This window comes from Euphorbia lathyris, chromosome 7, assembly GCF_963576675.1.
Source record: "Euphorbia lathyris chromosome 7, ddEupLath1.1, whole genome shotgun sequence".
Lineage (NCBI taxonomy): Eukaryota > Viridiplantae > Streptophyta > Magnoliopsida > Malpighiales > Euphorbiaceae > Euphorbia > Euphorbia lathyris.
The window spans coordinates 47,528,648-47,539,820 of NC_088916.1; positions in this window are offsets into that span (position 1 = coordinate 47,528,648).

An 11,173-nucleotide genomic window follows, 5' to 3' on the forward strand; every position below is an offset into this window, starting at 1 on the left:
ATCTCTTACCACCCAAGCTCAGCGGCTGAACTGGTCCGAAAAGATCCAAGTGTAGTAATTCCAATGGATGCTTGGTTGAGACTACATTTTTACATTGAAAAGACTTTTTGGTTTGTTTACCTTGCTGACAAGCATTGCATAATTGATCCTTCTCAAATCTAAGTTTGGGCAAACCCTCAACTAATTGCTTTCTTGCTAATTTGGCAAGGAGGTCCATGCTTACATGAAAAAGTCTCCTATGCCATAGCCAGGAATTATCTTCCTTTGACACTAAGCATATATTTTTTGAAAATTTCTTTTCTAAACTCAGCATGAAAACATTGTCAACACGAGGGGCAGTTAAAATCAAATCATTTGTTTTACCCTCGAGTATCCGACACTCAGTGGCATCAAACACAACCTTTCTACCGCTGTCACACAGCTGAGCAACGCTTAAGAGGTTATATTTGAGACCCCTAACTAGGGAGACTGACTCAATAGTAGGATTTCCTCCAATAGTACCTGATCCCACTATCTTACCCTTTTTGTTGTCTCCGAAACTTACATTTCCTCCTCGTTTATGCACAAGTGTGATGAACTGAGTTTCATCACCAGTCATATGCCTCGAGCATGCGCTATCAATATACCATAGCTTTGACTTCTCAACACATCTCAGGCTTACCTGCAATTGAACTAGTTATCTTTAGGTACCCAATTCTTTTTGGGTCCTCATTTGTTAGACTGAACAGGTGAAGCATCATATTTTATTTTGTGACGACATACGTTTATGGTGTGGCCATCTTTCCCACAAAAGTCACAATAAACAACCCTTTGAGGGTGTTTCCATTTTTGGTCAACACGATGGTGCTGAGCATACCAACACACATTTATAGTGTGCCCTCTTTTTCCACAACAGTTACACTGACTGTTATGCTGAGTGTACCGTTTTTTCTGATTAGTACCTGAGTACTCAGCATTTGGATAGAACCTTTTCTTAGGTGATGAACTCAGCTGGTTCTGTATAGATGTGATGTCCTTTCTCAACTTTTTGGAGTCAGATTGGACTTCAGAGACAAAACTGTGCATGATTTTCAAGTTTTCATCCTGCGTGTTATTGTCCTGGAGAAGATGTCAGAGGTCACTGAGTTTAACCTCTTCAATCTCATCACACCGCATGCTGAGTGCTCGTATTTTCTTATTACACTTTTTGGTCAGTGTATAGAGATCACTCAGGGCATTAACCATTTCATTTCTAATCAAGAGAAGAGATGTTACCTCATTGGAGTGTTCCTCTCGGTCAGACCCATCGGAGAGGTCAGCTTTCAGATTGGCAGTGGTCAGCGGATTCGTCAGCCATAAAACATATGTTTGCCGACTCAGTGGCATCAGCTTCTGATGAGGTTGACTCATCACTATCACTCCATGTTGCCACCATTGCTTTTCTGCTACCTTTCTTTTCTTTCTTCAGAGTGGGACAACTTGATTTAATGTGCCCAGTTTGATGGCATTCAAAGCAAGTGATAGGCTTTGAGCTGTCCTTCTTGTATATGCTGTCGCTGGACTCAGCTTTGTATTTCTCGCTTCTTTTGAATGGCCTTTTGCTGTTCTTGTCGCTTTTCTTAAACAACTTCTTCATCTTTCTTGTGAACATGGCCATTTCCTCATCATCTGATGAGTCAGCTTTTGTTGAGTCAGCTTTCATGACAAGAGATTTTTGCTTCTTGTCCTCAGACTTTTCTTTAGCCTCAAAATTCTTCATGGAGATCTCGTGGGTCAGCAGAGATCCAATGAACTCATCATATTTGTATGTGTTCAGGTCCTGAGGTTCTTCCACAGCTGTCTTCTTAGCTTGCCAGCTCTTCGGGAGACTTCTCAAGATTTTCTTCACCTGTTCTTCTTCTGTGAAGTTCTTGCCGAGTCTCTTAAGCTCATTTATGATGTTGGTGAACCTTGAGTTCATCTCAGAGATGTCTTCATTTTTGTTCATCTCAAACAGCTCGTATAGTCTCATGTGTTGATTCACCTTAGACTCTTTGACCTTGCTGGTTCCTTCATAGGTCACCTCCAGCTTCTTCCAGATTTTCTGTGCTGACTCACAACCTGAAATTTTGTTGTACTCTGCAGCATCTAACGCATAGTGAAGCATATTGATAGCCGGAGCATTATTTTGTAATTTTCTAAGGTCATCATCTGACCATTTATCCTCACTTTTGATGGACTTTACACCATCAATGATTTCATAGGGAACAAATGGGCCTTGGACAATAGCCAGCCATGCACTCATGTTTGTTGCCTGAATGAAGTTTTTCATTCCGTTCTTCCAAAATGTATAATTGGATCCAAAGAACAGAGGAGGCCGACTAATTGATAATCCCTCAGGGAGTATCTGTGTTGTTTGATTTCTTGGAAGGAAACGAGTGCCGTTCTCAGCCATTACAGGGATCAGCTCAAGATAGTTTTATCTTGGATAGTGAGCTATTGAGCTCTGATACCACTTGTTGGTCCCGTGTAACTTAATATGATTAGTTCCAAGGGGGGGGGGGGGGTTAGGAACTAATATAACTTTTTCTCTTAATGATGCTGACTTAATTGAATGTTTGATAGTTTAACTCAGCTTTAGGTCAGCAAGACTGAGTGAAGTATGAGACAACTTTAATCAGATACTGACTAGAGCTGTTTCAATTGTGAGTTGGGAAATAACACTTTGGGTCAGCTTCCAACTCAGCACTCTGATTACTCAGCATCAGCTTATACAGATTATATACTGAGTAAATTAAGCAAGCAACACATACATATATATCAAGAGATAGGGTTAGAAATTACTCAGCAGTCTTATCCTGGTTCGGCCTCACCGCCTATGTCCAGTCCCCAGAATCCCTCCGGGCTTTTTCAATCCACTACTGAGCTTTTTAAAGGTAGAGAACAAACCGTTTACAATAGAAACTGAGTATGCAAGAGTACCATCCTCTATTCGTCTACTCAATCCTATCAACCACTGAGCGCTATAACCGAACACTCAGATTTTCTCTACCACTGAGTACTAAAACCGAGTACTCAGCTTCACTCTTCTAACCTTTACAATTGATACAAGATTGTTCTCACTAAATGAAGAACACTTTAGATGAATACAAATTCACTCTAGAATTTTACACAATGATTGGAAACTGGGTGTAAGGAATTGCTTTCTTTTCAGACAGCTTCTATTTTGGATTTTCACTCTTGTGAAGATTTGCTTTTCTGTCTGTTATTGCTTGTATGTGTCGTAAGGATCCAAGTGATGAACTTGTCCTTTTATAGTGAATTCTGAAGCTTCAAATCATTTGAATTCCGACATATCCGTTGGAGTCAAACGGTCTTCTTTCGTCATTCACTGGTCAGCATTCAGAATCGCAGGCCAATCTTGTCTTCTGATTTGCGCATGAGGCAGTCTTGCCAGTTTTGTCTTCTTGCGCCATGTTTCGTCTTCTAGCGCCAGGTTTGTCTTCTTGCCAAACGCCAGACGGTCTATGCATCTCGAAAAGGTCTCTAGGCGGATTTTCGAGACTTCTGAATCGTTGTAGACATGTGTCCGACTTTGTCTTTTAGTGAACGGATCATTGGCGCTGTCCTGATAACTGCACAGCTTGACTTGGTCGACTTTGCCTTCAATCTTTTTCTTTATCTAGGCTGAGTCTCGCTCTACTCAGCTTCTTCGATCAGCTTCGGCTTCAAGTGTTATTTTGAAGAAGACATTTCTTTTAACGGGGTTGAGTTACACTCAACTCAGCTTCTGTTGTGTGTTTCTGCTTATACTGACTTCGTTCTGTCTTTCTTTTTATGAACACTTAGTTCATGTTCTCATTAGTTAATATACTAAACATTGAACAAACACATTAGTACAATTAAATCAAAGCACTTAAATTTAATTGTTTTAATCATGGGAATAATTTTGTCAAATCAAAATCTTGTGGAAAGGTGTTTCAACAGGTATGACTGTAGTAAGAAATGATGAAGGTGAGTTAATACCTACATGAACCACCACAGGTTGGAGGGTTTGTATAGATTATAGGAACCTAAATAAGGCAACCAGGAAAGATCATTTTCCTATTCCTTTCATTGATCAAATGATCGAGAGGATAACCGGTCATGCATTTAATTGTTTCCTAGATGGTTATTCCGGATTCTTTCAAATTTACATTTACCCGGATGACCAAGATAAAACAACCTTCACATGTCCCTATGGAACTTTTGCTTATAGAAGAATGCCCTTTGTATGACTGCTATTTTTAATGATTTCATTCAAGATATCATGAAAGTATTAATGGATGATTTTTCCGTTTATGGAGAATCTTTCGATGCATGTTTACAAAACTTAGATAAAGTATTGTCTAGATGTGAAGAAACAAACCTAGTACTTAATTGAGAAAAATGTCACTTCATGGTAGACTAAGGAATAGTTTTAGGACATAAAATTTCTGAAAAAGGATTAAAAGTGGATAGAGCGAAAACTTATGTAATAGAAAATTTACCCCCGCCAACCACGGTTAAGGGAGTAAAATCATTTTTAGGACACGTTGGTTTTTACAAAAGGTTTATAAAGAACTTTTCCGTAATTGCCAAACCACTTACTAATTTGCTTATTGAAGATGCTACTTTTGATTTTAACGAGGATTGTTTACAAGTCTTTAGTGCGTTGAAAACTGCTTTAGTCAGTGCACCCATAATTGCTAAGCCCGATTGGGATTTACCTTTCGAAATTATATGCGATGCAAATGACTTAGCTGTATGATATGTATTAGGCCAAAGGAACGATAAGAAACTTCATGTCATATATTATGCAAGTCACACTTTATCCGATGCACAATTAAATTATACAACAACTGAAAAAGAAATGTTAGCGGTAGTTTTTGCATGTGATAAGTTTATATCGTACTTGTTAGGGTCTAAAGTCATCATTACACCGATCATGCTGCTTTGAGGTACGTGTTTGCTAAGAAAGATGCAAAATCGCATCTTATTAGGTGGGTTTTTAAAAAGAAAAAAAATCTTGTTTTTATTTTTGAAAAAAAAGAAAAAAAAGATATAAAATAACATATATATAATTTCCTAATTTCCTAAAGTTTATTGTTAGTTATATATATTTTTAGATTTATAAAACAAATTAAATTAAAAAAAATAGAAATGTTGCAGTTCCATCATGGAGCAGTTCCAGAGAGTTGGGACTCTCTGGAACTTCCCATCTCGTCGAGATGGATCCCCATCTCGACGAGATGGGAACTTACCCAGCGTAAGGGTGAGTTGTTCCCTTCCCCCCTTTTTTCTTTTTAATTTTTGCTTTTTCTTCCCTTTTCTTTTTCTTTCTTTCTTTTTTTCTTTTTCTGTTTTTTCATTTTAACTCTTTTTTTTCAGCTCTCAAGTCCACCTCTCCCTCCATCTTCGATAACTTTTCGGGCGACAACCTCCATTAAGCATTTAATTTCTATCTCCAATTAACCTCAGACACTATAATCCTCACAGTTGCCCAAGACAGGGAGTCCTTCTATCCTTTACTTTCTACTTTAGTGTTAGTTTTTATTTTGCATTTCGGGACTAAATGCTACACTAATTGGGGGATGGGAGTAAAGGATAGTATGTTATTTTTATTTTTAATAATTGTTATTTTCGTACATTTATTTCAGTCATGTGACGTACATCTAATTTTAATGTTGTGTTATTTTGCACTTTATTTTTACTACCTGTATTTTTCCTATCTTTATTTAGCTTTTAAATAAATATTTTTGTTAAATAATTTTGAATAAAAACCCCAGTCTAAAGTTTTGCTTTAATCAAACAAAGTTTTGTCTAGAATAAATGTTAAATTTTGATAGGATGAAATTTTATTTGAAAATCTTAAATTTTGTAAACGAATTTTGGACTATTTTGAATACGTAATTTTTTTTTTCATTACGCTTAGTATTTAACAAATCGATATTTATATTTTGAGGAATAAAATTGAGTTAATTGGCACACTTTACCATTTTCAAAGTGAGTTTTTGAGCCTAATTTAAGAGCATTCACTAATGCTAGGGGTGCGCACGGTTCGGTTAACCGGTCCATTAGGTAAAAAAATTAACCGAACCGTTATTAACGGTTTTTTAACCATCCAAACCGAAACCGGTCCATATCAATCGGTTAATCATCAACCGGTTAACCATTAATTTCGGTTAGGTTTTTCGGTTAACGGTTTTTAACCAATTCTAACTAGTTAAACAAAAATCAATGGTTAAATTTTTACCCAAACCTAAATTTTTAAATAATATTAAAATACACATAATTTCAAAAATTCAAACGAAACGAATTCATATAAAAATTTAGAATTCAAATATAAGCACCGAACTAAAAAAATAATCCATCAAGTTTACATTTAAAACATAAAGAAATGTAAATAATATTTCGTCAACGTACTTATTACAACATAAAGCAGTATAATCTATGTTATATATTTATATTAATCTATGTTATAATCTATGTATTTATATTAAGCAGTATAATCTATGTATTTATATTTATATTTGTCTTGCCTTTGTCGTCAAATGGCCTATATATTTTTTTTAAATTTATATTTATTGAACGGTTCGGTTAACCGTTAACCGTGGTTTTTGAACACTCTAACCCGAAACCGAAACCGGTACCTATCTATTTTTTTTAACCATTAAGAAAACCGCCGGTTTGGTTAACCACTTTTTCCGGTTCGGATTATCGGTTTTCGATTCGGTTACTGATTTGACCGGTTTTTTTGCCCACCCCTAACTAATGCTTCATTTTTTTTTCTCACGAGTGTTCCACAATTACACGAAACTTGAGAATTTGCATCAAATACCGGTCAAAACCTCACGCGTCTAGCTCAAAACACGACATGATTACGGCCTTCCTTGTTTTACCCCCACATTTCAAACTCGAAATAGCAGCCCACCTTAAACACATTCTCCGTTGTTCACCCTTTTGAGCCTAGACATTCCATTCATTTCACCATGTTACAAGCCGCATTCCCTTCATAAATACCATTTTTGTTCCCCCTAAATTTACGGGTGTTAGACGAGGTGCCGCGGCCTAATCTCCCGGGCGGACCGGGGGGTGGACACCTCATGGCGATGTAAGCGGTGATTGGCGCCGAAAGCAACCAATCGTGGAATCAAGCTGCTCGGCAGGACCGGAGCTCGGAGATATGGAAGAGTCGCCACCCACGAATGGAAAAATGAACACCGATCCCTTACGGGAGACCGGTGTGGGTTCGGGAAACTTAGGTACGAGCCGAGAAGGCTAGCTCCTTTCCGGAGAAAGGCTACTAGGCACCCCGACATCGCCCGATTATGAACCACCGGCCTCCTACTCAGCATGTTAGGCGATAACGGACTAATCGTATACTTCTTTAAGTTTAAAATCCATTTGAAACCTTTTCTTTCTCTTTTTAGAAACCGTTTTGAGCATATATTATTGAAAAGCCACATTAGTAAAGAATCACCCATTTACACCAGTTCAATATTCATACAAAGAGAGGGGGGAAGAAAGCAGTGATTTAGTTACAACGTGATTTACATGTCGTGTTGCGTGTTAATTCTATGCTAACTTATTTTTCCAAAACGAATTTATTATCATGGTTCGTACCTTAATCGCCGTTGGAACGATTTAGGTGCGTTTTAAAAACCCTGTTTGATGAAGTTCGCCCGAATTGCCGTTGGAACGACTCGAGTGTTTGAAAGCATTTGAGATAAAAACCTTTGATAAGAAAACGTGGTTAAACATACAAGTCAATTTTGTTTTGTACAAATCATTTAAGAAAACGATTCAAAACTTCATTATTTACAATGAAAACGATTTTAATTACAAGGTTCGCTTAATCCGTCGTTGGAACGGACTAAGGTTTTAAAGCATGATGTTTTGGAAAATGATTTGAAATGTCAAGAAAACACTATTTATTTACATTAGGAGCCTCTAAAAAACCATTAGTTTAAATGATTAAATTAAAAACTCTTTTTGTGATTTATTTTCCCCTTTTCCTTAATGGATTCTCTACTAGTCATAATTACAATAATAAACATATTTAAACCAAAATTCAATCCCAAATAAAGCCCATTTGAAACATGGACCCCTAAATGGCCCAAAAGAACAAAGGAAATAATATAAGCATATATATACATTTTAATCCAAAAAAAGATATGAAATAAAAGTTAATGAAAAGAGATTATATAATACATATATGAAAATACTAAATATAATACATTTATACTTTAAACATGTGAAAATAGTAAATAAAACTCCTAGATAAGAAAATAACATTTATTCCCAAAATAGTTTTATTTAATAATAACTAATATAACCCAAATATCCCAAAACTATATATATACATAACTAATGTAATTTTAAATGTCAAAATAATATCTATTCATCCAATAATTAATCACTCCCAAAACACCCAAGTAAATATTCTTTTAAAATGAAATTCATTACCATTTAAGTAAAGGAAAAAGAAAAGAAAAGATATATATACATATACTTATATTTAATAAAAAATGATATATAAACATCCCAAATAATTATATATACCAAATGTCTAAAAATAGTTTGAAAATATATATTACATAAATATACATATATATACAAAGGACCAACAACTTAAAAGTTAAGGAACAGGGACCAAAACAGCATTTTTTACATTCCAGCAGATTTACCGACGGAAAATCCATCGGTAAACAGCAATTAGTGACAGTAATGGCAAATTACAGCAGCACTCCAATTGTTTCCAGATTTATTCAAAAACTTTAAATTAAATCTAATTCAATCGTTTTGGATTTCCGAACTACCCAAAATGGGTCATAGTCAATGACGGAAGTTCCTAAAACGACGTTTTTATTTTAAAACGTTATTTGGAGATTTCTTTAAATTAAAAACTTATAATTACAACGTTTTCAATACCCGAACTACCTTTTTTTATCGGATCACGGTTCGTATTGGGATATCAAAACGAGATTTTTTTTATTTTAAAACAAAACCCGATTTTATTCAACGCGAGATGAAAATAAAATAAATACCCAAAATTAAATAAAAAGTGATAAAATAAATGAATAACTAAATAAATAAAAACATAACATAAAAAAATAAAATAGAAGAAGAAAATAAATTAAATAAAATAAAAGAGTCTAGTCCTCGTATAATACCTTAAGTTCGGTATAGACGGTTGACGTCGATTGATTCCACGAGTCGTGATTTTCCGGTTTTTTGTGTTTTTTTTAGTAAAAATTCAACTTTGGGAAATTCGGAATTTTTGAGAAAAAATATTTTTCTAAAAAAAAATCACTTTCTCGCTCTAAAAATGTCTAGGGTCAGAAAGGCTCCAAAAATCCTCCCTCTCTAATGCATGGGGATCTGTGCCTTTTATAGGCAAACGGATCCCCGGCGGAATGGGTGACGCCCAAAAAGAATCGGGCGTCGCCCAAGGGGGTAGGGCGGCCGCCCAAGGCATGTTGGGCGGCCGCCCAACCTCACGTTGGGCGGCCGCCCAACATTTGTTGGGCGATCGCCCAACAGCGTTGGGCGAGCGGCCAACCGCCGTTGGGCGCTCGCCCGACGTCGGTGGGTGCTCGCCCAACGGCCGCCGGGGCGCGTCTCCCGCCGTCGGGCGCGCACGTCCTGTGGCCGTCGAGCGTGCGTTCCGTGCCGTCGGGCGCCCACGCGTCGCGGCCGTCGAACGCGCGTTCCGCACTGCCGGGTGCACACGCCCCGTGGCCGACGAGAGCGCGCTCTGCGCCACCGGGCCCGTGCATCGCTCAGACGTCGAGCGCGCGCCACTTGTGGTTGGATGCGTGCATCCGACGGACGTCGAGCGCGCGCCCCGCGCCGTCGAGCGGCGTCCGACTGTCGTCGACCGCGCGTCGGATGCTGCTAAGCGCTCGCACCATGCCGCTAAGCATTCGCGAGCCACCCCATTGGCAACAGCGACCCGCCATATCTCGGTCGTGAACCGTAGGTAAGATGGTTAAAAAGCTACCTCGGTCGTGAACCGTAGGTAAGATGGCTAAAAAGCTACATCGGTCGTGAACCGTAGGTAAGATGGCTAAAGAGCTACCTCGGTCGTGAACCGTAGGTAAGATGGCTCAAGGGCAGAAAAGTTCTTTCTAACAATTCTGAATTCTTTTAAAACACCATTGTCTGGAGCTAGTGTCTTGGAGGTTTAATGGGAACGTGTTTTGGTCTAGAATGATATAGACTAATGATTATTTTTCTGTTGACTGTTGTCTGTATTTTGACTGGTGTCACTGTTCTGTAAAAATTGGTTGTTGTCTGGAGTTCATATCTTGACAGTATTGGTTGCTGTCTGGGAGAAACGCAGGCTGAAACGGACTGCAAATCGGAGATCTGTGCGCCTGGTAATTAATTATTTACTTTTTACCTTTATGTCACATCGTACTTTTTTCACTATTTACGGGAATGCCATTCCCTCTTCCTATATAAGGTGGTGGGGTTTCATTTCAACCCCACACCTTCTCTCTCTTCTTTCTCTCTCTAGACTTTGATTTGGATTCTCCTCGGGATGGATTTGGATGAATGCGATGGCACGAGAGGCATGGATGAGGTTTACGTGAACCTAGATAGAGTGGACCCTTTCCACGACCCTACGACACATCTGAGCCAGACACGCTGCAACGAGGTAAGTGATTTCTCACTTTTGTTTGATTCAAATTCTAGGCTTTAGTTTTCCTATCCGAACATGATTTGCATGCTAACTTTTAGATTGCCTTAGAGGACTTTAGCTAGAAAACATGAATTTCTTCACTTACAAGTAACACTTGTTTATTTCTGTGTAAGAATGCGCACTATATGCATGTCAATAGTAACACTACGAATTTATGCATGCTAACAGTGAAAATAACGTGAATGGTAAAAACGTGAATAGTAAAAACGTGAATAGTGCACGTGAATAGTAAAAACTTAACTAATGCACATGAATAGTGAAAACTTAACTAATGCATGTGAATAGTAAAACGTGAATAGTGCACGTGAATAGTAAAAAACGTGAATAGTGAAAACTTAACTAATGCACGTGAATAGTAAACTTAACCTATGCTCCTTGTCAATGCGGACGAGAGTGGATTAAAGAATTAACTAAACCTTACATTAGCGACCCTAAAGGAGAGACTTTTATAGAAAGTTGGCCCTAATTGACCAGATGTCTCTAGGT